Source organism: Parasteatoda tepidariorum, chromosome X2 (assembly GCF_043381705.1).
Source record: "Parasteatoda tepidariorum isolate YZ-2023 chromosome X2, CAS_Ptep_4.0, whole genome shotgun sequence".
Lineage (NCBI taxonomy): Eukaryota > Metazoa > Arthropoda > Arachnida > Araneae > Theridiidae > Parasteatoda > Parasteatoda tepidariorum.
In genome coordinates this window covers 37,166,656-37,192,610 of record NC_092215.1, presented here as the reverse complement: position 1 = coordinate 37,192,610, position 25,955 = coordinate 37,166,656, and the positions used below count along the sequence as shown (strand labels likewise).

The 25,955-nt window shown below is 27.2% G+C and overlaps 1 protein-coding gene across 6 annotated transcripts in view; it reads right to left on the bottom strand.

Annotated features, from left to right (window-relative positions):
* Positions 1-25,955, bottom strand: part of LOC107441841 (leucine-rich repeat-containing protein 24-like) — a 139,786-nt gene that overhangs the window by 95,717 nt on the left and 18,114 nt on the right. For 3 of the 6 annotated variants that reach the window (XM_071188129.1, XM_071188130.1, XM_071188131.1), the window contains exon 1: positions 19,242-19,729. The exons of the other annotated variants lie outside the window; for them this stretch is intronic. The gene's annotated coding sequence lies outside the window, so the exon portion shown is untranslated. Of the gene's footprint in view, positions 1-19,241; positions 19,730-25,955 lie in introns of those variants that run through there. 6 annotated transcript variants of the gene reach the window in all.

Genomic DNA, 25,955 nt, shown 5'->3' with positions numbered 1-25,955 from the left:
GAAGAATCACTTGAACCCAGGAGGCGGAGGTTGCAGTGAGCCGAGATCGTGGAGTGGCACTCCAGCCTGGGTGAGAGCAAGACTCCGTGTCCAAAAATATATATATATTCATATATATATTTATATATATATATATATAATATTTTCCCTCTTAACCAAAATGTCGTCATTAAGTCATCAAACTTAACTTTAAAATGAAATCAGATTTTCATTTTCTATAAAGAATTATTTTGAAAATGTCTACTTAAATAGGATTATCTAGTTATCAAAGTATTAGAACACACCATTTTGTATCTACTATTGCATAAGTATAAAATGCTTGCTATATGGAATAAAAGCAGCATTGATATAAGCGAAATAAAGTAAAAATAATTCACAATAAATATATATTTCATTTTTGTTCGAAGCAGAGTTTATGAAAATGTAAATCATTTAATACCAAGCCGCGGCAAACCCAGATTATACAGTTATTTCAGCAGACAGATTATATAGTTTATTCGCAAAAGATTATACTGCTTATTTTTGACGATATGTTAAAAGTAATTAAAAATATTTATAATACTTTTCGCTTTTTTGCATCGAAATACTTTTGTGAATAATATGTTATTCGTAGTAAATGTTTAACCTTATTTTTGTTTTAATTTAATTTAAATTTAAAATAAAAAGTCAGATTTACAGAAAAATGCCAGTGACAATGCATTTTTAGGCATTCATGAAAAAAGAAATTGTTACTGAGTCTTTTCAGTTTTCTCTTTTATTCTCCATTACTTTTAACGATTTTTCGAAATCTTGATTTTATATATTTATTTTAAATCGATGGAATATACCATAAGTTTTAAAGTTACTTTTACAGAGTTGTAAGGATTATTTAATATGATTCGTATCAGGGCTGGCATATATTTTTGTGGTTAAGTGTTTTCAAACTAGACTTAGTAATTTCGACCGTTTATAAGTGAATATTAATTTATGCTGAAATTATTCTTAATATGTTTTTTTACATTTATTTAATAATCAATACATTAAACTTATTGTTATTAATAGTATTATTTGTCTTAATTTCTTTCCGTTTGTACCATTGTAAAATAATTGTAGCAAAATCAGATTGCAACTAATTTAAACTGATCTGTAACATCATAACGATGTAAACTACAAAATAATGCATGCATGGCTAGAAATTTGGTGATGAAATTATTTGAAATAGTAAATACACTCTATTAACATTAAAAATGTTGAAAGATATCATAAAATGAAATGTATATTAAATTGAAACTGAACCCTAACTGAAATCTAAAACTGAGATATATGCATAATTGTAATGTCATAGCTTATAAGATAAATTAATGAACATGAGTGACTGCAAATTTCTAGACTTCATTATTTCAATGGATTTCTCTATGAGTCGATGTTAAGTATGTCAACAGAAATCGTAAACAGAACTTATGTTGAAATAAATCAAATCATTATTTAAACATTTCAAAATAATTTTGTTCCGATTCTTAATTTATAAAAAATATCAAATAATATTTTGTCAGGAAAACTTTAATAGCATTTATTACTAAAAATTAAAATGTGCACTATATAGAGAAATTAAATTCAAATAATTCAAACGTTTAAATATGTTTAAAAACAACATTTTTAACTGCTAACCCAAAAGCTTACAATACTGAACTTATAAAGGTTCTCTATAAATAGAATTAGGGCCACACCCTCTGACAATTTAATGACCAATGAAATCTCATGGGGATTTGACCGTTTGAATGATTCGTACTTTCTAGTTTAGTAAAAATATCAAAATGCAACTTCTTAGATTCATTTGATTTAGCGCCTTCTTCTCACGCTCTAGAATTTTGTAATCTTGGTACATTTTGTGCAGCAAATCTAGTTTAAAATTCTACTCTTGTATAAGAAAAGTTTCATTCGATGTTGCTGAGTTCTGGAACACAACACGAAGGGTGTAGTAACATTGCGGAGTAATTTATTATGAGGATTTTTAAATTATTATAGAAACGCGAAAATGCTTGTTGCGTTGAACTATATAACGGATATGCCCGACTTTTTTTCTTAATTATTCTTTTTTATTCCCTCATTTTAATTAGGTAGATTTAGCTTTTGGAACATTAATTAAAGTGGGAAAGATAGAATAAGCATTTCTTTATAATACCATGTCTACAGATTTGTACTCGCTCCGGAATGGCTTATTGCTGGAATTCTTAAGCATTTCAGAATAGTAAAAAGGCTTGTTTCATTGGACAATATAAGGAATGCCCATCCTTCTTTCTTGATAATTTTAATCCCTCTTTTTTGTTAGATTAACTTAGTTTTATATCACCAAATGAACTTTCGGAACACTAATTAATTTGGGAAATATAGAATAAACATTTGCTTATAATACCAAATCTACAAATTTGTGACGTTCTGAAATGACTTTTAGCGGGTATGTTTAAGTATTTTAGAGTAGTGAAAAAACTAGCTACATTGAACTATATAAGGAATGTACAACTATTTTTTCCTTAATTTTTATCCCCTCAGTTTTGTTAGATTAACCTAGTTTTAGAACATCAAATAAACTTTGGAACATCATAGAACTTCCTTAATTATTTTTTTTATTCCCTCATTTTTATAAGGTTGATTCCGTTTTCGGAACATTAATTAAATTGAGAACGATAGAATATATCTTTGTTTATAAAACCTTTACTACAAATTGTACTCGTTTTGAATTCTGAAATTACTTTTCACCGAGATCTTTAAGTTTTATGGAAAAGTGAAAAAACTTGTTATATTGAATTATATAAGAAATATACCCCACATTTTTTTTAAATCATTCCGTTTTATCTCCTTATTTTTGTAAGCCTGAATTTGTTTTGGAACATAATTGTAACTGGGAAAGTTAAGATATTCCTTTGTTTATTACTCTATAATTACCAGAGTTATTGTGGAGTTATTATGGAGTTATTTATTACTGTCATTTTAAATTATTATTTAAAAATTAAAAATTTTTATTGCATTGGACTCACATTTTTTCTTACTTATAAGTTTTTTATTTCCTCATTTTGCTTAGGTGTCTGTAACACATTCAAAGCTGAAAATATTCATTCATTTATAATGCCCATAGCTTTCTTTGTTAAAAATATTCCTTGTCATTGTGAAAATGGTATAGAAATAACAAAAATCAGATATTATAGTTTACCTGCAATACACATCATTTCAAATTAATTACTGTGTCTTATATCTACATAACTACAATATTTATTTGTTATGGTATTCAAATCAAATCAAATTAATTTGATTGAAAATCAATATTCAAAAAATGAGTTTTGTTACTATTAATTATATAATTAGTATTATTACATAAAATACTACGGTGTAAAAATAAAATGTTCAGAAAAATTAAGAAGAATTTGCAGCTCTGAATTCATAAACATAATTGAAAAATATAACCAGGTTTTCAAACTTATCAATTTGTAAAAATGTCAAATATATAAAATTGGTTCGTCATAAATAATTTAACCTTCATTTGGTTCCATAAACGGTCTAACTTCGAATGTTTGACACTTTTTTATGATGTACATTTGATAAAATTCTTATATAAATATATGATAAATATTTCAAAAAAATGCACGGCAAAGAAAGAGCGATTATGAGCAATTCAAATAACTTTCTATATGACGTGACTAGAGTATTACAAAACAAGTTAATAAATGTAATCTTTAGTCAATTTAAATTCACTAGTTCAATCATGTATGTTGCCAGATATTGTTGCCAGAATTGACACACTAATGCTACTTATACTTTTCGTTATATTTTTAGATATAAGAATGAAAAATTACAGAATTATTTGAATAATTTAGGATAACAGGTAAAGGAATAAAATGCTTCAATGTTTTGTATAACTTTATTATTCAATTTTATAACGAAGAGCAATATTCTGAATAATGTGATGAAGTTTTATTGTAGAAAAAATCTCTAACATCGAACAGATGTTAATTTTATTTAATATCTGTATGCATTGATTTTTTATTTAAAAGAAAATAATTATAATAGTAATTCGAAAAATTAAAAAATCAAAATATTTTAAAAGGTATAATACTTAAATATTTAACTTTAAAGTAAATATAGTAAAATACAGCATATTAGGTTAGACAAAATTTTTCTAAGGTAAAAATATTTAGAATCTAAAGATTCAAAATCAGTTGAAGAACAAGTTTGTTATCCAGTTACGTAAATGTGGTGGTGTAATTACCTAAACATATTATCAGGCATTGTAAAAATAATAAATGCAAACAGAAAATTAGTTATATGTAATTATCGTATGTTAATGGAGAGGTATATGTACTTTACTACTTTGTATCCTATACCATAAGTATTTAGAGCATGGTAATCAATCAGTTAAAATAATATGTATGCAAATACAATAACAACAAGCAAGCAAAATTTCAAGAATTACTTTAAATTAAGCACATTTAGAAATATTAAACTAGATTGATTTAAAAAAAATATAAGCATTACAAATGATAAGTATGTTATTTAAAAAAACGGTAAAGTATGATGATGATACTGTTTCTCTAAGGTATTTTTTTCTCAAAAGAGGGTAGATTATCTCATCTTAAGAAAATCAGAAACAATTATCATTTCAATATTAACAATAAAGAAAAATTGCGTTTTTTCAATGCTTTTTGTTTTTTAAAATTATAGTAACAAAGGTATAACAAAATAATTACTCCACTAAAATATTTTAAATCAATTTAATATTTTTTGAATCTTGAAATCAACTAAATAATTTCCTACTTCGATATTAAGGTTATTACTAATATTTTGTGTGCTAAAAATAATTGAAAGCACATTTCATTTAGAATACACAGGAATAGCGTTCGTTAAAAATTATTTACAGCTTTATGTTTTGTGACAATCGAAAAAAATTTATAATACGAAACGGTTAAAGTCACTTAAATACCTTTTGGCACTAGTATTAAATTTATTCATGATTATGTTTTAAGTCATACTTGGTAATTACAGTTAGTAAAATGAATTGTTTAAAGTATTTAATTACAATGCTATGACGTAATTTTGTAGACCTAATAATATTTAGGTTTCAAGCAATTCTCAGAGTAACATTTGATAAAAAGTTATTATTATTAGATCATGCTTATCATTTCAATGCTTCGATCTAAGCCCTCTAGAACAATTTGTTTTCTTTAAAATTTTCTTTTTTTTTCTGTATCTAATATTGTATTCATATTTTAACTGTTCCTTACATCTCTGGGAATATGTTTTGTTTAATTTAATTTAAACTTTAAACTTGCACACATAATCATGTTTCAGCTTACCAACGACATGAACCTACACTGGTAAAAAAAGTATGATCAAAACAAGCAGAATACGGTAAAATGTACCTTTTTTCTGGCTATATGGGAACATCAAAATCTCGGTACTTTTTCCCAAACCGTTTTGGTAATGATTTGTGCAAAATTAACAATAACATTAGGTTTCATTTTATATGATAAATTTTTGTAAATGTGGTAAATTTGGTAATTTTTTCATGACATCTTAGACAATGAAAACCATGTATACGGTTAAATTTATTTTAAAATTTTGCATTATTTACTAAATGTGTGGTTATATGAAAAACAGAATTTTCCATAAGCCATTAACATATGAACGGAAAAATTATCAGTTGCCTGGTTTGAATACCGCATATATTGTAGTTTATTAACAATATTTAGTATACGGCACGGCTATTTAGCCTGAATGTTTATCTCCATGTATTAATAATTAAAAAAAATTATTGCTAAATTATTTTGTTCAAAGTCATTAGTGAAATGTAAATTAGTTTACTTATTCGGAAGTGTCTCCATATATTAGTAAACTTATTCGGAAGAATAAATTTCATCTGAATTAAATTGAATATAATGTAAGAATAGTAGAAGATCAAATTCACAAGGCATGAAAACGTCGTTAAAAATAAAATAACCCAGTAATAAAATATAACCTAGATTGTATGACTAGAATCTAACTTATCTTTCGTGATAAATTTAGTCTAAATTTCATATCAAGTGAAAAATAAACCAATTAAATTCCGAAAAATATTAATCCCTAAAATCAGCTTAGTTATAACATTGTAATAAAATATACATTCAAAAGAATACCTATTACTTTTAAATGTCAGTCGGAAATAAAATATCCCAGAACTCAAACAATTCATTGCAAGTCATTATTAAAATTTAAAGCATCAGTTTACTTCAACAGCGAGGCTACCATATGTAAAATGAATGTGAATTAAATTATAAATGATGTAAGCGTAGTGAAAGATAATAATGCATGCAGATCTTATTTAAGCTAAAGTATATATTCTAAGTTTATTTTTAATATAGTCTAGTTCATGTGACTTGAATAAAACTTTTCACTTGTGATAAATCTATGCCGTATTTTATATTAAAAAGGGAATTAAGTAACTAAATTCAGAGGAACAAAGGTTCTAAAATTTCTCCTAATCACAAAATCAAAATAAACTATGCATTTAAAATTAAAAATTACACTAAATGGTCATAAAAGCAAAATAACCCGGATTTCAACTTATTTGCTGAAAGTCAATAAAATATATAATTTATAATTTCTTCAATATAATATATGAAAAATATATAGTCTCTTCAGAGTAATGTATGAAAAATACATAATGTCTTCAAAATATACATAATAACTTATTCAAAATAACGAAAACAACACCCATGTAAATGAAATTTTGTAATACACAAGCATTATAAAAAAATGTATAATGAATTAAAACCTTATTATACCTCAAAAAATTTTATTTGCTTTTTTATTTCATGCATAATCTAGAATATTACGCACATGTTAAATTCTTCTAATACCTTTTTAAAGGAAAAATGAAGTAATTAAATGAAAATTTTGTTTTAATTTCCATAACCAAATTTTAGAAATAAAGCATGCATTTAAAAAAAACAATTTTCCGAAATCTCTCTCATAAGCAATTTATTTCATAACTGCATTATAACATCGCATTTAAATATTACACAAATCTCTGCAATTTTTTAAATCAATTCCCATATGAATATAACAAAGCTAAGCTTCAAAGAAAAGACATACGAAATTTATCGATTTATATTTTATATTATATCAACTATTTCGAAGTAATGTATATTTTTTGGGCGGGGGAGTTAAATACACGCGAAGAGTCAGCAATCACGCGATTTATTTTCTCCACCTAGACTAAGTTAAGTGTAAGGGATTGCAAACAGAAATTGGAGGGGCTCCTATAGTATTTTACGATCCTAATTAAATTCTTTGCGAGCGAATGAAAAGTAATTAGTGCATTTCTTGGGAAAATAATGTACCAAGCGAGCTGCTTTGTACGCGGATGCAAAAGTAACGGTTTTTGATGGATTACTTGTATAAGGCGGATCCAAATCTAAGCATAAATATTCATAGGAACCACTCCTCCATTTAATAATTACATTATACCTTCGAATAATAATTTTCAGCTAGTCACACTTTTGAATAGGAATTTGTTTTAAAATGGTAATGTTGGAAAATAGGTTTTAAAATGCTGATAATGAGATTGATTTAGAAATGATGACAATTAAGTTCCTAATTTATGGTTTATTCTAAATTTTGTCTCGATATTCAGTCATGATAAAGAACTAATAATTTAGGGGTCTTGAAGTAATTGACAAAGGTTATACTTTTTGTGGATTTTTTTTTCATTTGTAAACAGATAATTACGTTACTTTAAATTACGAAATTAACAGATTTGCTGTGTTTTTAATTTAATCATAAATTTTAAACATTATTTCCTTAATTTTAAAAATAAGTTTTTTTTTTCAACTTGTACCAGTTATCATATCATGGTGGTCTTAAATTATTTACCTTAAATTAATTTTTGCTATTAAAATTAAATATTAAGAAATACTTTTATGAAACACTATATAAAAAGTCTTCTGTATAGTCATAAGATGTAGCTACGGTTCTGAAATATAGAGAGGAAAAAAAAAGACATAAATCTTTGAAAATCTGAAATTTTTTTACTGAAATTAATAGTATATTTTATGTGTAAGTGAAAGCATTCAGCTAATCTTCCATATGCTGAGAAAAAATATAGTCAACCCTACTAGGATATTGTGAAATTTACCGGTTTCAGGGAAACAAGAAAGCTCGGAAATTTTTTCCGAAGCGCTTTGGGAATGACTTTGAAAAAATTAACAGCGAAATATGGTTTCATAATGTGTAATAAAATTCAATAATTTTATCATGATACTTTGAAGCCTGGCATGCAAACAATTTATACAGTTAAATTTATTTTTTCAGTTTTGTAGTTCTTTCTTACATTTGTGGTAATAAGAACTTTTGAGAACCAGAATTATCAGTAAACCTTTACCATATGGAGGGAAAAATTACCTAACGAATTGTTTAAATACCCAAATTTCGGTTTTGTTGACGAAATTAGTTTTTTTTTTCTTTTTTTTTTGAATCGGAAATTTCACTCCCACACCAGTAAGGTAATTTTAAAATAATTCTTATCTCCTTACAAAAATAAGTTAAGTTTAACAATGCTCTTAAGTACTGCTAACCAAGCAAGATAAATTTTAACGTTTTCATCTAAATTTATTAAATTATTTTTTATTTATGAAGATTGTATGCTAACTGAAAACTTTAGTTTCTTACAGTTATTAATAATACTATACTGATATGATAATTGTACCCAATCAAATTATTCGACGTTTTCGAAGACCCAGAAAATAGAAATGTCAAATTGAAACAAATTTATATTTTTTAATTGAAAAAAAAAATATTTAAAACATATTTTACAACTATTTACAAAAATATCCACTTTTACTTTTTATTACTGGCAAAGCATTTACAAAATGAATCGAAAGAATAAAAGAAGTGGAAGACACCCAAAACAACCTAAAAAAAAAAGAAACGTAGCTGTACTAGAGTAAAAAAATACCATTAATATTGGCAACCAATTCATATCGAGTTAAATTTGCATCATTATTATCATCAGGTAATAAAAGCTCAATATATTCATTCTGATTACTGCATTAAAATTAAGTATTACTTTTCAATACACTCATTTGGCCAATCTTCATCATATAATAAGGAAATTGGTTTGAAAAATACATTTGGAGTTGTTCAAAAATTTATAACGTAACATAATAGTACCCATTAACCTTGCAATTGACGTATGGGCATGTAATTCTGAAACTAGAATCGAATTATTTGTTCCTAAAAATTGGTTTGCTAAAAAGAGCATCTGGGGTAGAATGAATTGAAGGGTTTCAAAAATACTTTAAAGGGTATCTAAAATGTTGCTAATAAAAATGATGCAGTAACGGCGATAAAAATATTAATTCAAAGTTTATTTTTGTATCAATTATATATTCAAAATTGAGTTTTTCTCTTGATATTTAATAATAGAACATAACCAGTGAATATAAGGGCAGATCTCGAAAACCTTTAATTTTTGATAATAAAAAAAGCAATAAAAAATAATAGGCACACTATTTTTACATCTCCAGAATTGTTTGAAAATAAAATACATAAAATATCAGAAAATAATCGTGAACATTGAAAATGTTGATGCCCTTATAAGTATAAAAAAAATTAAAATTTTTGAACTAATTTTTCTAGGTTTATAATCACAAACTGTCATTCGGTGAGGTTACAGTTACGATGTGAAGACCGTAATCAGACGCAGATCTAAAAAGTAAATGTTAAAATCAATCAAAATTTTGATCACACGTTTGTCATTGCCTAATTTATTTTCTGTGTTGTGTGCATAGCATTGCGTTGCATCTGAGTAAAGTTTTCGATCTATTCTCTAGGTTGTCCAGACCGTAACTCAGTCAAAACGTAACCTAAGGATTAATTAATTGAATATAACATATCAGAACTTAGTTTTTTTTCCCTATGTTTTACTAATTGAAGATATTTTTTGACTGAAAATAATTAAAGTAAGCTTTTTTATACATTTTATAACAATTTAACTTGATCGTAAAATTTTTCAATTCATTTATGATACTAATAATTTTTGAAGAAAAATAAAGGGTAAATATGGATGAAATTATTAACAAGAAAAAATTGCTCACTAAAAGAAAAATAGGTTCAATAAGATTATATGTTTATTAAATAAATGATACTTTTGTCACTTTTATCATTTTTAATGAAATGTATATAAACCTAGAAAAATTGGCTCAAAAATTTTAATTTTTTGTTTATAAGGACATCAAAATTTTCGATGCTCACGATTATTTTCTGATATTTTATACATTTTCAAACAATTCTGGAGGTGTAAGAATAGTGTGCCGATTATTTTTATTGTTTTTTTTTATTATCAAAAGTTAAAGGTATTAGAGATCTGCCCATACATTCAAAATTGAGTTTTTCTCTTGATATTTAATAATAGAATATAGCAAGTGAATATAAATATATAGTAAGTTTTGGTTTTGATTTCAGTGGAAGATTTTTTTTATTTCAGTTGAAGATTCTTTTATTTCTATCTCTGCGGAATAATCAAAACATGGAATAAGAATTAATTTCATGTTAAATTTCATCACTCATTAAGTTCATACCATAATTCTTAATTGTTTAACTTTAATCACATCAAATTTTAATCAAGACATTTTTCTATCACTCTGAAAAATCAAGCGTTAATTTAATCACGGCAGTTAATCAGCAATAATAATACTTTTAGTATCAATTATATATTCTAAATTGAGTTTTTCTCTTGATATTTAATAATAGAATAAAGCAAGTGAATATAAATATATAGTAATTTTTGGTTCTGACTTAAGCGGAAGATTCTTTAATTTCAATTGAATACTCTTTCACTTCTATATTTAGCGGATTAATCAAAATAGGGAATAAGAATTAATTTTATGATAAATTTTATCACTCATTAAGTTCATCGCATAATTCTCAAATGCTTAACTTTAATCACATCAAATTTTATTCAAGACATTTTTCTATCACTCTGAAAAATCAAGCGTTAATTTAATCATGGCAGTTAATCAGCAATAATAAAAATTTTAGTATTAATTATATATTCAAAATTCAGTTTTTCTCTTGATATTTAATAATAGAATATAACAAGTGAATATAAATATATAACAATTTTTGGTTTTGACTTCAGTGGAAGTTTATTTTATTTCAGTTTAAGATTCCTTTATTTCAATCTTTAGCGGAATAATTAAAGTATGGAATAAGAATTAATTTTATGTTAAATTTCATCTCTCATTAGGCTCATAGCATAATTCTTAATTGCTTAACTTTAATCACATCAAATTTTAATCAAGACATTTTTCTATCACTCTCAAAAATCAAGCGTTAATTTAATTATGGCAGTTAATCAGCAATATTAAATATGTACTAAAGAAGCAGGTATAGCAGTTGAATACCCTATACTTTAATTGGAGATAAAAATTAATAAATTGATCGCAAAACATTATAGTTCAAACAGTTTCATTTTGAAGCATACATATGCGGAGACTGGAAAATCATAAAATTTTAAAATTAATAAACATGCAAATTTTAATATAGATAAGTTGAAGTTGTGTCTGTTTTAAACAGTCCAAAAATAAGTCTAGCAAAATAATTAATTTAAATTTTAAAGAAGATGTAAATTGGATTTTCAATGAACTTTAACATTGTATTTCTTTATGTGACATTATTGCGACGTGGTTAAAAAAAAATAATTAACACATTTTCAAATCAATTAGTTTTAAAAGAAAAACAATTCGTTCTAGCGGAATACAACACGTTACACAAATTGTCAACCGCAAATAAAGTTTTAAAAATTTAAAATATTTCACTGAACTTTCTTAAATCTCGTTTAGACAGTTGCTTATGACTTTTAAATAGCTGATATACAAATAATCTTCATAGAAATTTAACCACCAGTTTTTAAAATGAAATTCAATATTCTCTGATCTCTTTAAATAGATTTTATAAGACCAAGTTACGAAAGTAATTTTAGAATCACGTTGACAAAATGTTTTAATCTGTTCCCAGAAATTGTATTACAAATTGTTTGAAAGAACTTCACTTGCTTTAGATAGTAGTGCAATTTGTTGGAAATGCATTTTGAATTCCTTTTGCACACTAATCGGATTTACCAAAAGTTTTACAACAAGCATTAATAGCGAGATTAATCTTCCGTTCCATGTAATAAATGTCGGATGATACATTGAAAGCATAATTTATGGTTTTTATTCGTTAGTATAGTAGCTAAAGACGTAGTCCTCAGGTCATAATAAAAAGCCATAAAACTAAAATAAGGTCTGAAAATGAGATAGTCCTTGGTATAGGTTCGGAATTTAATTCCATTATCTTTGAACAAAATGCAATGCAATCAAAATTCAATTAAGCAAAAATTGATTAGTTTAGACAATGCATTTTTTTGAACAAAAAATAACATTGCGACAATTTTATTTATCAATATCTAGGTTGGAGGATGTTTTACACTTTTCTGTGATATAATATATATATATATATATATATATATTTTACTGAAAAACTTGGTGGAAGAAGCCACTACCTAGTATAACAACTGAACATTATTCTACATTTGCATCTTGACCTTAATTCTAATAGGTAATTTATAATNAATTTATATATTATATATATATATATATATATATTTGGATCTGGAAGTTAAATGTTAAATACCTTCATAGATAAAGTGGTAGGCTAACGAACGAAAAAAGTAGCCATTTGATACTAAAAAATTGATTAGCCATTTGATACTAAAAAATTGAATAGAGAGTATTGATAATGTAAATATGTGCATTTTTGAATATGAAGTTAAATACCTTTGGATCTGATAATGCTAAAGTGGTAGTAAAGGTTCAAAAACAAAGTTTCATTTATCAATATTTAGGTAGGAGGATGTTTTTCTCTTTACCGTGACTTATTAATGATATAAATACATATATTTGGATAAGAAGTTAAATACCTTCAATGCTAAAGTGGAAGGAAATTGAAAAAAATCAGTCTCTTTATACGCAGAAATAGATTCGTTTTGACTCACTTTTTTCGGAAGAAAAAATATTGATACAATTTTTTTACTTATCAATATCTAGGTTTGAAGATGTTTTGCTCATTACTGTTACATATTAAAAATATATATATACTTATATGTCTACTTATATGCAGAAGTCTATTATATTGATTAGTTTCTACACTCCTTTTTTTCATAAGAAATGTCTAGGATCGGAAAATATTTATCAATATCTAGGTTGGAGGATGTTTTTCTCTTTACAGTGATATAGTGATGATATAAATATACATATTTGTATCTGAAGTATTTGCATCTGTATCAGATCTATATACTCCAGTACTAAAGTGTTATGAAATTGAAAAAAGTAGCCACTTTATATGAACTAACATGTACCTCTGCTTTTTTTAACGAAAGTTCGTTAGGCACCATGGCAATATTTGTTGATAGGCAATTAAATTAAAGCCGAATTATCAATTATTTTAGTCAAACTCCTACAATCACAAAATCTCCATTCATATTTTCCCACCAAAATATATAAACACAGTAAGTAGTAGCCTATTTCCTTTAAACTATCAAAAAATTCCCTTAATAAAAAGTTAGCAAAATATTTCCTCTATAGATTTTAGCTAAAAACAACATGAGCAACAGTTTCAAAATTTAATGCAATGACTTAAATTGTTAGCATACCCTGGTAATTAAACATCTCATTTCAACTTAAAATTGGCCAAAAAATCGAAATTCTCTTACCATTTTTTTTTATTTTTAATATGGCACTGCCAGCACTTCTCAAACTAAAAACCATCTAACATATAAACATTCTATATTTTTCTGTTGCTCTTAGCCTTGATTAATTCTTAAATGCCTTTGAAATAAAATTAATCTGTTCACTAAATAAATGCCGAAATGACTTTACATACATTCTACGACATAAAATTACCTACTTGGAAAAAATTCTACATAAAAATCTTTATACTAAGCATTCATATCAAAGATACCCTCGGGTAAAAAAAAATATCCTAATACAAGAAGAATAGCTTTTAGAAAAAGTGGTAATTTTTTTCTTTGCTCTATTTTTTTCCAGGTTTATTTTTGCTTATTAATATTCAGGTCAGGTAAAGCAAAAAGAGCAGCAAACTAAATTTTTACACTTCAAAGGTCATAGTGTTAGGAGGGTAATTTCGTTAAATAACGAAAAGGTTTTCCGCGGTTAAATCTAACTTGTTTTCCATTTCTCCGTGCTTTACAAAAGTGTTACCCGACGAAACACTTTTACACCTGCTTGGAGGAGGAGAGAAGGCGTACTTCTTACAATTACCTCCTCTGCTTCACGTAATTATTTTATACTTTTCTTCACTCATGGAAAAACATTGAGTTCATAAAAAAGCAATTTTTTATTTAACCGGTTTCTCTAAAAGACATTTTTTATTTAGAAATAATCTAATTTGAAAGGTACGTAAGCAGCAGCTTTAGATTGTAGAAGAGTGACGTGGGTTAAACTGTTTTGAGTAATCCCATTATTTATTTATGAACATTTCTGATGAAGCACCGTGAAGAAAAATGCTTTTGAAAAATATCTATTTGTAAAAGAATAATGTTGCTATGCTATAATAAACATGTTTTAGAACTCAGTTGTTTATATAAGCATATAATTAAAAATTTGTAAATAAAAAATGTGTATAACCAAAAGGAAGGTTATACTTAGCTGTACGTAGACTAAATTGTAAAACAACGTGATTAATACGTAAATTAAATACAGAAATGGGAATTCTATTGTTCCGGTTCACTTAAAAAAATAATTCCTAGTCTCTAAACACCAAATGTTTAGAAAAAAACCTAAATATTCGATGTTTAGAAGCTGAGGTAGGTTCTTGTTTAGATAACCTAAACTATAGCAAGTCCATTTTTGAACTTGGTTCGTGTTTTAATCACGTTGTTTTTCCCTTTCTACGTACCTACGTAGTCTACATACAATCTAACTTTTGTTTCTTTTCTCCATACTTCACCGAAGTGTTACCCTACAAAATACTTCTACACCTGCTTGGTGGAGTAGGAGTACTTCTTACAATTACCTACACGGCTTCATGCAATTATTTAATACTTTTCTTAATACATGGACAAACATTTAGTCCATGAAGACGATATTTTTTAATCAATCGGGTTTTCTAAAATACATTTTTTATTTATAGATAATCTAATTTTAAAGGTCTGTAAGCAGCAATTTTAGATTGTGGAAGGAGAGTGACGTGTGTTAAACTGTTTTGATAAATCTCATTATTTATTAATGAACAAATCTGATGATGCACCTTGAATAAAAAATAATTTTGAAAAATACTATATGTATTTAAAAGAAAAATGTAGTTTTGCTATAATAAAATAAGTTTTAAAATTCAGTTATTTAGAAAACATAAAGATTATTTGAAAAAAAAAATATATGAATAATAAATACGCATAACCAAAAGAATACGCCGCGTTGTGGAACGCAAATTAAAGTAAAAAGCAACATGATTAATTCAAACATCATGTACAGAAATGGGCATACTACAGTTTCGGTTCTCTAAACAAAAACTTTCCACAGTTTTTAAACACCAAATGTAAACATCAAACGCCTAAACACCAAATGTATTAACACCAAATGCAGAAATGAAACAACCAAATGTCTAGAAAAAAATTAAACATTTGGTATTTAGACACTGAAGAAGGTTCTTGTTTAGAGAACAGAAGCTATAGTATTTACTTTTCTGAACTTGATTTATTTTTAATCACGTTGTTTTACAATTTAATCTGTGTATCGCTAAGTAAGACCTATCTTTGTGTAGACATGTATTTTTTATTCATATATTTTTTAAAAATTATTTTTATGTTTTTATCGATAACTGAGATTTCAGACATGTTTTATTAGAGCAAAACTAGAATTTTTTTATATACATATATTTTTCAACATCATTTTCTTTCGTGGGGCTTTGTCAGATATGTTTATAAATTAACAATGGGATTACTTAATAAAGTTTAACATTAGAAATACGAAGGTTTGGAAGGAAAGTTTACCATTTAAACATCAATCACTGCTAAATTTCTAGAGCAATTGAAACAGATCATGAAGTTCTGAAATGTAGATTAAAGCATTTTAAGCTTGATTTCAATGAAACTTATTCAAAAAAAAAGATAAATAAGCAAATAAATGAGCTTGGAGAGAAAAATTTGCTTCAGTATTTATATACCGCAGCGATATTAATTCAAGTAAAGACTGCAGCGAAATGAATCTGAGTAAATTTCAAAAATAATTGCAATTCAGTAAAATTAATAGGAGTTTCGCTTAAACATTAATATATTCTAATTATGTAGGTTCACAGTAATCATTGATATTGAAATCATACGATAACAGTTTATGCATCATCTTGATTCACGCTGAAATGAACAGCAATTTAGTAGATTTATAGTAAAAGTGTTTCAAAGAATAAAAACTTTTTTTTTAAATAAATATACATGATAAGACACATTTTTACCTAAAAATAAAAGTTATTTAAAATTATAAATCGAGTTGGGCGAAACGTATTTCTTTAAAAATTGAAACTAAAATCAAAACAAAATTTAAATTGATGCTCTATTACCCTGATGTCATAAAAGTTTTCCTGATCGTTTAATCAATATTACACAATTTCCTAGAATAAAAATAGTTAAAAAGACATAAAAAACAACATGTTATTGCAAATATACATGTTATAAGGCAAACGTGTTAAACCCAGGCATTTTAAGCATCTCCGCTACATATTTCTGATAAGATAAATATCTTCCTTTTATCAATTACTGAAACTGCATCATCTATGAAAGATACATTTTCAAAACATATAAAATTTTAAACAAATCGTGGAAGAAGACTTATAAAATTGTCAAAATTAATACAATTTTGTGAAAAGTTAGAAAACTGCTTTTGAAAAGCGTTATAAAATTTTATAATCTCTATTTATAACATTCTTATTTATAAAAATTTTTTAAAGGAAAGTAGTAAAATCTAAAAGAATGAAAAAATAAATTTCAAAATTCTAAAAACAAAGTTCTTCAAAAATAAAAATACATAACTACAGAAACAGAACTAACATTTTTTTTCATTATTTCTTAAAATAATTACCTCTAATTTTTCTAATATTGATATTTCATTTATTATACATTTGAAGATTTTTATTATACATGAGATATACACCATCATTTTATTTAATATGCATGAGAAGAACTTAACTATACTTAGTTTAGTATATTCTTATTTAACATCTTATTTATGATATTGTTGCTGAACTTACAAATAATAATTTTATTTTTATTATTAGTTAAACAGAAGTTGTTAAGTGTTAGCAATGACTTTAGACAAAAAATTAAAATCGCTCCCTTCAGTTTACAGTTAAAAAAATCATTACAGTTAGAAATTTTTGATCTGATTGCCATGATTAAATTAACGCTTGATTTTTTAGAGCGATAGAAAAATGTCTCGATTAAAAGTAAAATGAAAAAGCAAGGCGAATAGTTTTCGAATATACTTCAAGTTATGCTACATTTATTAGTAGCCATTTTCTTTATTTTAGTCAAGACACTGGTAGTCATAAACATAGTTACAATCTCTTTCGATTTTCCTGAAATATTTTATTTTTTTATTTAAACTGGTTGCAAAATTTTTAATTTAGTATTTTATTATTCATTTATTAAACTTCGTTTTCAATAATGTTGACTATTATAGTATACCAATAGTTAAATATATGCATAAAATTCTTAGTGGCATTTTGTCTATTTCAAAGCACTAGTGAGCATTGTATTGTTGTAACTTATTTACGTCACACTAGAACTGATCAATGGGCTATTGGCGACGGTCAGGAAAGCATCCCTGAGGATGATCCGAAGACATGTTATCACAATTCAGATCCTATATTGATAATAAATATTGCTAAGTATATGCACTCGGAGAAAAAAATTCATGATAAAATGCGATACCAAGAGTTAATAGCATTTCGGTCAAAAAATAAATAAATAAAAATAAAAATAAAATGGCTAATAACTTTGGTTTACAAAACCAAATTATGCAGTATTTAAACCATCCATTCTGTAGTATTTCTATTAATATGGTAATGTCTTACCAAAAATTCTAGTTTTCAAAATCATAGTTTTTTTACCACACATTTAGTAAAAAGTAGAAAACTTAAGAAATTTTTTTTTCGAATAAATTATTTTTATGTCATGCTCTAAGGTATCTTGATAAATTTACTAAATTTTACCGCACACTTTGAAATCATATTTTATTTTTAATTTCAGCAAAATCATTTCCGAACTACTTTGGTAAAAACTATTTAGCTTTTTGGTGTTCCCCTAGAGTCAGAAAGTCGGTAAATTTTGTTGCATTTCAGTAATTTTCACCATGTTTTTTTAAGCGTGTACTGTAATTGTTATTTCACTACTACTAAAAAAATACCCATTACAAGTTTAAGCAGATTTGGTAACTTATTCACTAAGACGCTGAGTAATGACATAGCTGATTAATATTAAACATTTATTGTAAATATTATAATAATATGTAATAATAAGGTAATATGAAATTTTAAATGGTGTCATTAATGTTGGATTGGATGATGATTTTAATCAGAATGATAAATGAGGGTCTTAATCTGAAACAAAATATGGCGATAAGTCAGTTTTTATTAATACTGACATAAAATCATTTTTTAATCACGAAGTTGAATTGGGTTTCCAAGCATGAATGAAGGGATAAAAATGTGGTTTCATGATTTCATCTAGATAAAAGCAATACCAAAAATAACTCTATTAAGCGTAAACTAAATAACTCGTGAGTTATTAAATTAATATTTATTCTTGGTATGATCATATAAATCGCTTAAAAAGTAAATAATTCAGACTGTAGCATTAATTTATTCATCTGTAAGAGTCGGGAATTTTCTTAATGAGGACGTAAAGGTAAACAAAATAATTAAACTTGCTAATTTATTTGTAGAAAGGAATCTCGTTTGTTGTTACGTCATATATCATAAAAATGTTCTGAATTGTATAAAACATTAATAATAAGATAAAAACATCATCTTAATCAAAATCTAAATTTTATCAAAAATTGCTAGCTACTATAAAAAAAAGTATGTATTTATCAACATAACTGTTTATTATCATTTTTATTTCTTTTTTTTTCCAATATTCTCATAACTGATAATTTTTTTTATTTATTTTTAAATGTACATACCTTATTATTTTCACAATAACATCGTCAAAACACTTTCTTTCAAAGTCTCTTTTAAAATCGCCAAGTTGAAAAGTTTTTTGAAAATATCATCAATACAGAATCCCTTTTATTCTCCAGAGAAAATGGTAAAAATATTTATGTTAAACCAATAAAAATTTTAAAATCAATTTAGCGAAAAAATTATGTATTCACTTTCGTTATTAATGTGAACCAAATAAAACTTTCTATTATAACTTAAAACTCAAGTCTAATAATTATTTATCTTCTCAAACTTTTTTTTTATTTTTCTGTTCGTAAAATACACTTTAGATAAAATAATTTAGTTTCGATTCTTTATTCCGAATGCACGCGAAAATCGAGAAAAAACTGAACTGTCAGGAGTTTCTCAATCAAGACATTCGAGTTAAGTTCGTCGATTAAGGGAAAAGAAATGTGTAAGTCTTGCGTTTCGTCTATGCCCGGGTTACAATCACAACTGCAGAACGGTGAGCGCATGACAGTTTTGATCTGATGCCCGGGCTAGTCGACTCGTAGCGCCACGGGAGGGTGGACCCAAAATGCACCTGTACCAAGTAGAACTGTGTTTCTTTGCTTCTGTTACTCATATTACTTTTCAAGATTTCGAGTCAGAGCTCAGTGCTTTGAGAAAAATCTTTTCTTGAATAATGATTCGGAAAGAAACAAAGCATTTGAATATTTTCTTTTTTTAATTCAGTGAAAAGAACTTTGAAGTTCGTAACGAAATGTAAACTTGTCGCTACCATTCACGTTAACTTATTCAAAATTTCCATTTAAAATATTCGTCAATAAGCATATGAGCGTAACTTATGTAAATAAAATATTTTTTTTTCTTAATTATTTTTTTTCGAATTTTATTAATGTGTGCCTTTTTTCGAAAATACTTTCAAACGTAGAGAAAGTTAATAAAACCGGTTTTTCTAATTGTGGATTGTCTGTGGATTTTGATTTTCAATACAATTAATAAAAATAACTTTTCATATATTTTCTCATAATTTTTAAATATTATAAAAACTTGCATTTTTGAAGCTCTGTTTCTTATATTGTTAATGATTTGCCGCGGAAAAAGGTAAGCTACATAAAGGTAAAAAATAAAAAAATACACCCGAAAAAAGAGGTACTAAATAAGCGCTTACACCAAGTGGATATATATATATATTTTTTTTTATTTTCTACCGCTGTAGCTTTAAAGAAAAACTGTGCTTTCAAGTCCAAATATTTGTTGCTTTTGTTTCTAACACTACTTGCCAATAATAACAAGCCTGCCTTTTGGAAACAAGCAAAATTAAGGCAGAGGGTGGGGTTCTAGTTTTTCAGTGGGGTAATCTATGCTCAAGAATACGACTTCACAACCCGATATAGAGGGCGGATCCATTTATCCATCCACAAATCATTATTTTTAACCCAATCAGAAAACGATCAATCTCCAATTCAGTACTACCCTCAGAAGTATTGATTTGTTATGGAAACTTGGCAGACTTTGTAACCCGAAAGATTTAGCATGCACCTTTCATCAAGGTTTGTTTTATTATGGGACTAACTGATAATGGGAGCATTAATACCTCTTTCCTCACAATGGTGACCTTCAGACAAGATCTGCTTGCGCCAATCTTGACACTAACCCCCTACTAGACTAGAACTAGACCTAACGACTAGAACACGCCTACTTCGATGAATGGTCTAAATCGGACAATTGACTTGCTATACGAGACTGCGACGTTTTCCTCTTCGCGCTGTTGCTTCTCAGTCTCGATCACTCCCAACGAAGCCCATCCACACTCGACAGCTAATATAAATACAGAGGCAGGTACGCACACAACCGTGATCTTAATACAGTTCTCCCGACCGTGATCTTAATACAGTTCCCGAGAAAATAGCAATGGATCAACTAAGTAGTATGTGTCCGTTCATCGAATTCTATCACAGATTAAATTATGTTGGGGGAGTAATGTAGCGTGTCTACCATTACAATTTTTGAATACCAATTCACTAGCATATAAGGCTACATCGATTCTATCTCTGGGAACTTCTTGAAAGAAGACGGTAGACAGTGTTTAAAGCTCGTTCCCCACAAGAATGTGAAACAATTATCATATAATAGTAATTTTGAAAAAAATGTATGTAAGTGGTAACTAAATTAATAAAATGTTTACACCATGTGAAAACTAATGAAATGCAATTCTTTTCGAAACGGTACTCTTCAAAGCTTTGCAATCATAAAAAGTCATGGTTTAATCGGTTACATAAATACTTTAAATTTGCAATAAAAACAGAAAAAAAAATACTGTTATTGAGTCCAAAGCTATGCGAAGCGATATTTAAAAAATCACAGTTCCATTGAATTAAAATTTAAAAGAAACAATGTTATTACATGCAGATTAAGGAATAATTTAATAAATAAAAGTAATATATAACAACTGAGATTGTTATTGAGCGTAAATCTGTGCGTAGCGATAATGAAAAAAGCTCAGATTTTATTGAATTAAAATTTTAAGGAAAATATCATTACTCGCAAATTAAAGGATAATTTATTACATAAACGAAACGCAAATATTGTCACGCAAATATTCTGAACTGTTATGCAAATTCAAAAGAAACCAATAAATATGTGTTTTGTTTTACATTGAAATAATGAATTATGAAAGGATATAAATAATAAATTAGCAATTTTCATAATAAAAGGAAATTTTATTTAACGCGTAGACAAATTGAAAAGAATACAAATTGAAAAGAATTGTTTTATTCAACTTCTATTGGTTTAAATACTCCGTTCAACAATTTATCACTTTGTAGAGAAATAAATTTTTCTAACATTTCTTCGTTTTAGAAAAAGTATTATTTAGTTATTTGTTAAGTTACAGAATAAATGTTTTCAAAAAAGTTCTTTTTTTTACTGGTAAGTGTTAGAAAATGCATTGATTAAATTAAAAATATATTTATTTTGCATAATTAAAATGATTCTGTTACAAAAGAAGCATAAAAAATATTTGTACTGAAAATTTTGTGTAATCCTAAACTAATTAGCAAGACGTATTTTTGCTTAAATATCGTATTTTATAAGTATTTGAAAAATTTCTAATCTTTTCTGTAGCTACATTTTTAAAATGAATACTACACTCTGAAATCAAAAAGAAAAATTACTGTTTTAAACCCGCTGCAGGGTTGGGTGGGAAAAATCGTAAAATCATAACACTTACGAGTTAAATCTGTATCCTCAATGGTTTTTAACTATACAAAATAGTGTTTTTTCTGCAAAGAGTATGAAAAAAGTCCGTAATCAGACTGGTTTTTACCGTAACAAAACAAGTTTTTACAAAGAACTCAGCAGACTTTTTCTAAATGGGAGCAATTTTTCCCTGTGAAAGTTACAGAGTAACTCTGCACTCTCACCTGATATGATTATTCTAGATCAGCAGAGTGTGCAATGACCATCCATCTCTGATATTCGAACCTAGGTGACTTCATGGAGAAGCATGCACCCTGTCCCTTAAGCCACTGCGGCTGAAGCGCACGAGGAAATGCTACTTTTAGAAAGTAACTTGTACAAGTACAAGTAATTTAATTAAAAGCTAAAAGTAAAAAAGTAAATATCTTTGATTTTGAAAAGAAGCGGGTAAATTTTGCAAATAAATGTTAAAGTACAAAACGAAGAAATAGTGATTTGAAAGCATAAATTGAGAAAATCCAAAACTCAAAATAATCATAAATGTCATAATAAAATGTTGGAACAAATATAAAATTTTTAGTTTAAAGTGTATTAAATTTCAATTTAAATGTAAAATACTTTAAAATGTTTGGAAATGTTTCAAAATTCATTTAAACAGATAACATTGAAAATATACAGAAAACAAAAGAGAAATCAAAGTTTATTATTTGCATGTATAAAAAAAGATTTTTAACTTATGTCATTTTCTTAGAAATTTCCTTAGTAACTTCGTTTTTATTTCTGAAAAATCATACTTTAGCAATAAATTGACTAGTTAGACAATTGATATAAACGTTTATTTTTTTAAAAAAACGGGTAAATAACTAAAACATTGTATTCATATATAGCAAACTCTTTGACATCCAATAAATTAAGCATTCTAGTTTGTTTTTAAACGTTAAATGATTCCGTACAATTTTTAAATTTTATATAGATATATGAGGCCTTTCTAAAAAGTATCCGACCTTAATTTTTCTCGCGCAAAGTAATGATTCTAAGGCGGCACCATCGCGCACGGTGGAAGGAGGAACCTTAATGCACATGCTTGAATTTTTTTCACTGCGTTCGGTTGTGCCAGTCACTGGCTGGTGGTCGCCAAGTAAGGTGCTGTTCGTAGTGTTCGTCGGATTTAGTTTTCTCGCAAGATGACTGAACGAATTGAGCAAAGATACTGCATCAAATTCTGTCAAAAGCTTGGTGATTCTCAAAGCCAAACAATTCGTAAGATTCAGCAGGTGTTTGGAGAAGAAGCGATGGGTGTAACACAAATTAAGGAGTGGTTCATCCGATTCAAAGATGGCCGCACATCAGCGGAGAGTGAGTAGCGTTGCGGCAGACCCCAAACAGCTCGGAGTGCAGCTAATGTTGAGAGGTTGCGAAATTTGGTGATGGCAGATCGTCGTTTGACAGTGCGGGAGATTGCAGAAGAGGTTGGAGTGAGTAAAGATTCTGCACATGCAATTTTGCGTGAAGATTTGAACATGAACCGAGTGGCTGCAAAATTCGTACCCAAGTTGTTGTCGCCGGAACAAAAAGCACGCCTCTGCACATTCATCCCAATTGATCCACACTTTCTTAGCCAAACATGGAATTACAACCGTTCGCCAACCTCCCTACTCTCCATACCTGGCTCCTTGCGACTTCTGGTTGTTTCCAAAATTGAAGACGCCACTGAAAGGATCCCGTTTTGAGAGTAGAGAAGAGATAATGCGGAACGCGACGACGGAGCTGAACACCATTCCAAAAGAAGACTTCCAGAGGTGTTTCCACCAGTCGAAGGATCGGTGGGCTAAGTGTGTGGAAGCACAAGGGGCCTACTTTGAAGAGGATTAGGGTCGCAACTCCGACAGATATTCGAAATATTTTTTCTGGCCAAAGGTCGGATACTTTTTAGACAGGCCTTGTACAATATGGAACACAGATAGTCAAATATTGGCCACTAAGTTTATAATTTGGTTTAAAAACAAAATAATTTATTATTTTCTGAACCAAATACAATAATTTTTAAAATGTCATGGTAAATGAAACACCACGTACAATCAAAAATAGCAGAAAAATATACTGATTTTCCAGTCCCGACTTTTAATTGGACGTTGAGACCACTGCTTAGGATATAAATATCCAACTTCATATTATTAATGCCTATCTTTCGCTATCATTTTTTGTGAAATAACTACACGCATAAAAATAGCATATTTCTTCTTTATTTCTTCCATCATGAATGTGGTTGATATATTAACTGTTTCATATTTTATTGGCATATTGGCTCGGATTATGTTTAAATTAAACGTACATATAATAATGCAATTTTACTTAGAAGTTTTATCTAGATACAGTTGGTTGAATAAAAAAGTTATAATACTTAAATTCACAACTGAAGCACAGTGCCTTTCACAAATAAAATAGCAGGTAATTGATAAAAATAGTGATTTAAATATTTTAAACATATAATCTGCTACTTGTTTTGAGAAGACACTTTATACACCATTGCAAATATATAAGCATTAATATACTAAATATAATTGTTTATACAATTTATTAAAAATGGTATTCAAATAAAAATTAAATGAAATTCATTTATTCGAGTTAAAATAATAAAAGGAAAATAAAATCGCACTTACTCATTTGGAGAAATTTGAAATGTCTTACTTCTAAATAGATGCCATTTGATTCCTATGAAATATCCTTCTATTGAAAGTTATTAATTTATTACTATTTCCTTCAAAGATGATCAATATAAATGCCCGTGGGCGAACCCACGCTTTTATTCGACAAGGCCATTATAATCATGTTTCAGAGACTAACTTTTTCGTTCGAGATAATTTTCGATTTAAATATTCTAAAATTTTTGAAAAATGTCTATTTTCGCAATAAAATAGAAGACGTTAGGAATGATAAAGCATTAACTATTCTTTAAAATAAGAGAAATAGATTTAAGATAGCTCGTCGTTCAATGATACATCGTTACTGAAAACGTGGATATAAATGTATATGTTATCATTTTTCTTAATCATTTTGAGGGAAAAGACTTAAATTTATACATGTGCTTTATATCATGTTCTAAATCTTATTTTGTTTTTTTCATAATTTTTTTTATCTATACGAATAAAAATAAAAATATTATTATATGAGGTTTAAATTTGAAATAAAAAGATTTAAATACAGTTTTAATATTAAACCATATGACGTCAAGTCTTTCATCTATCTATATATATATGTAGGAATATACAAATGAAAGGCGAGTGCAACCTCCAAAAAACGAAGAAACTCTTTAATTATGTATTTCAACCATACTAGAAGAGAAAGTTAAGAAAACTAGGAAAGAGGTTAAAAAGAAGGCCTCCTATTCCTTCGCGGCCCGCAGGTGATTTCTGAATGAAATAATTTTCGTTCAAGTACTATATTTTCAGCAGCCTTTGAAATGAATAAATTTGATTACCCTTAATATTTAATTTATTTAATTTATTTGAAAGTCAATTTGAATATATATA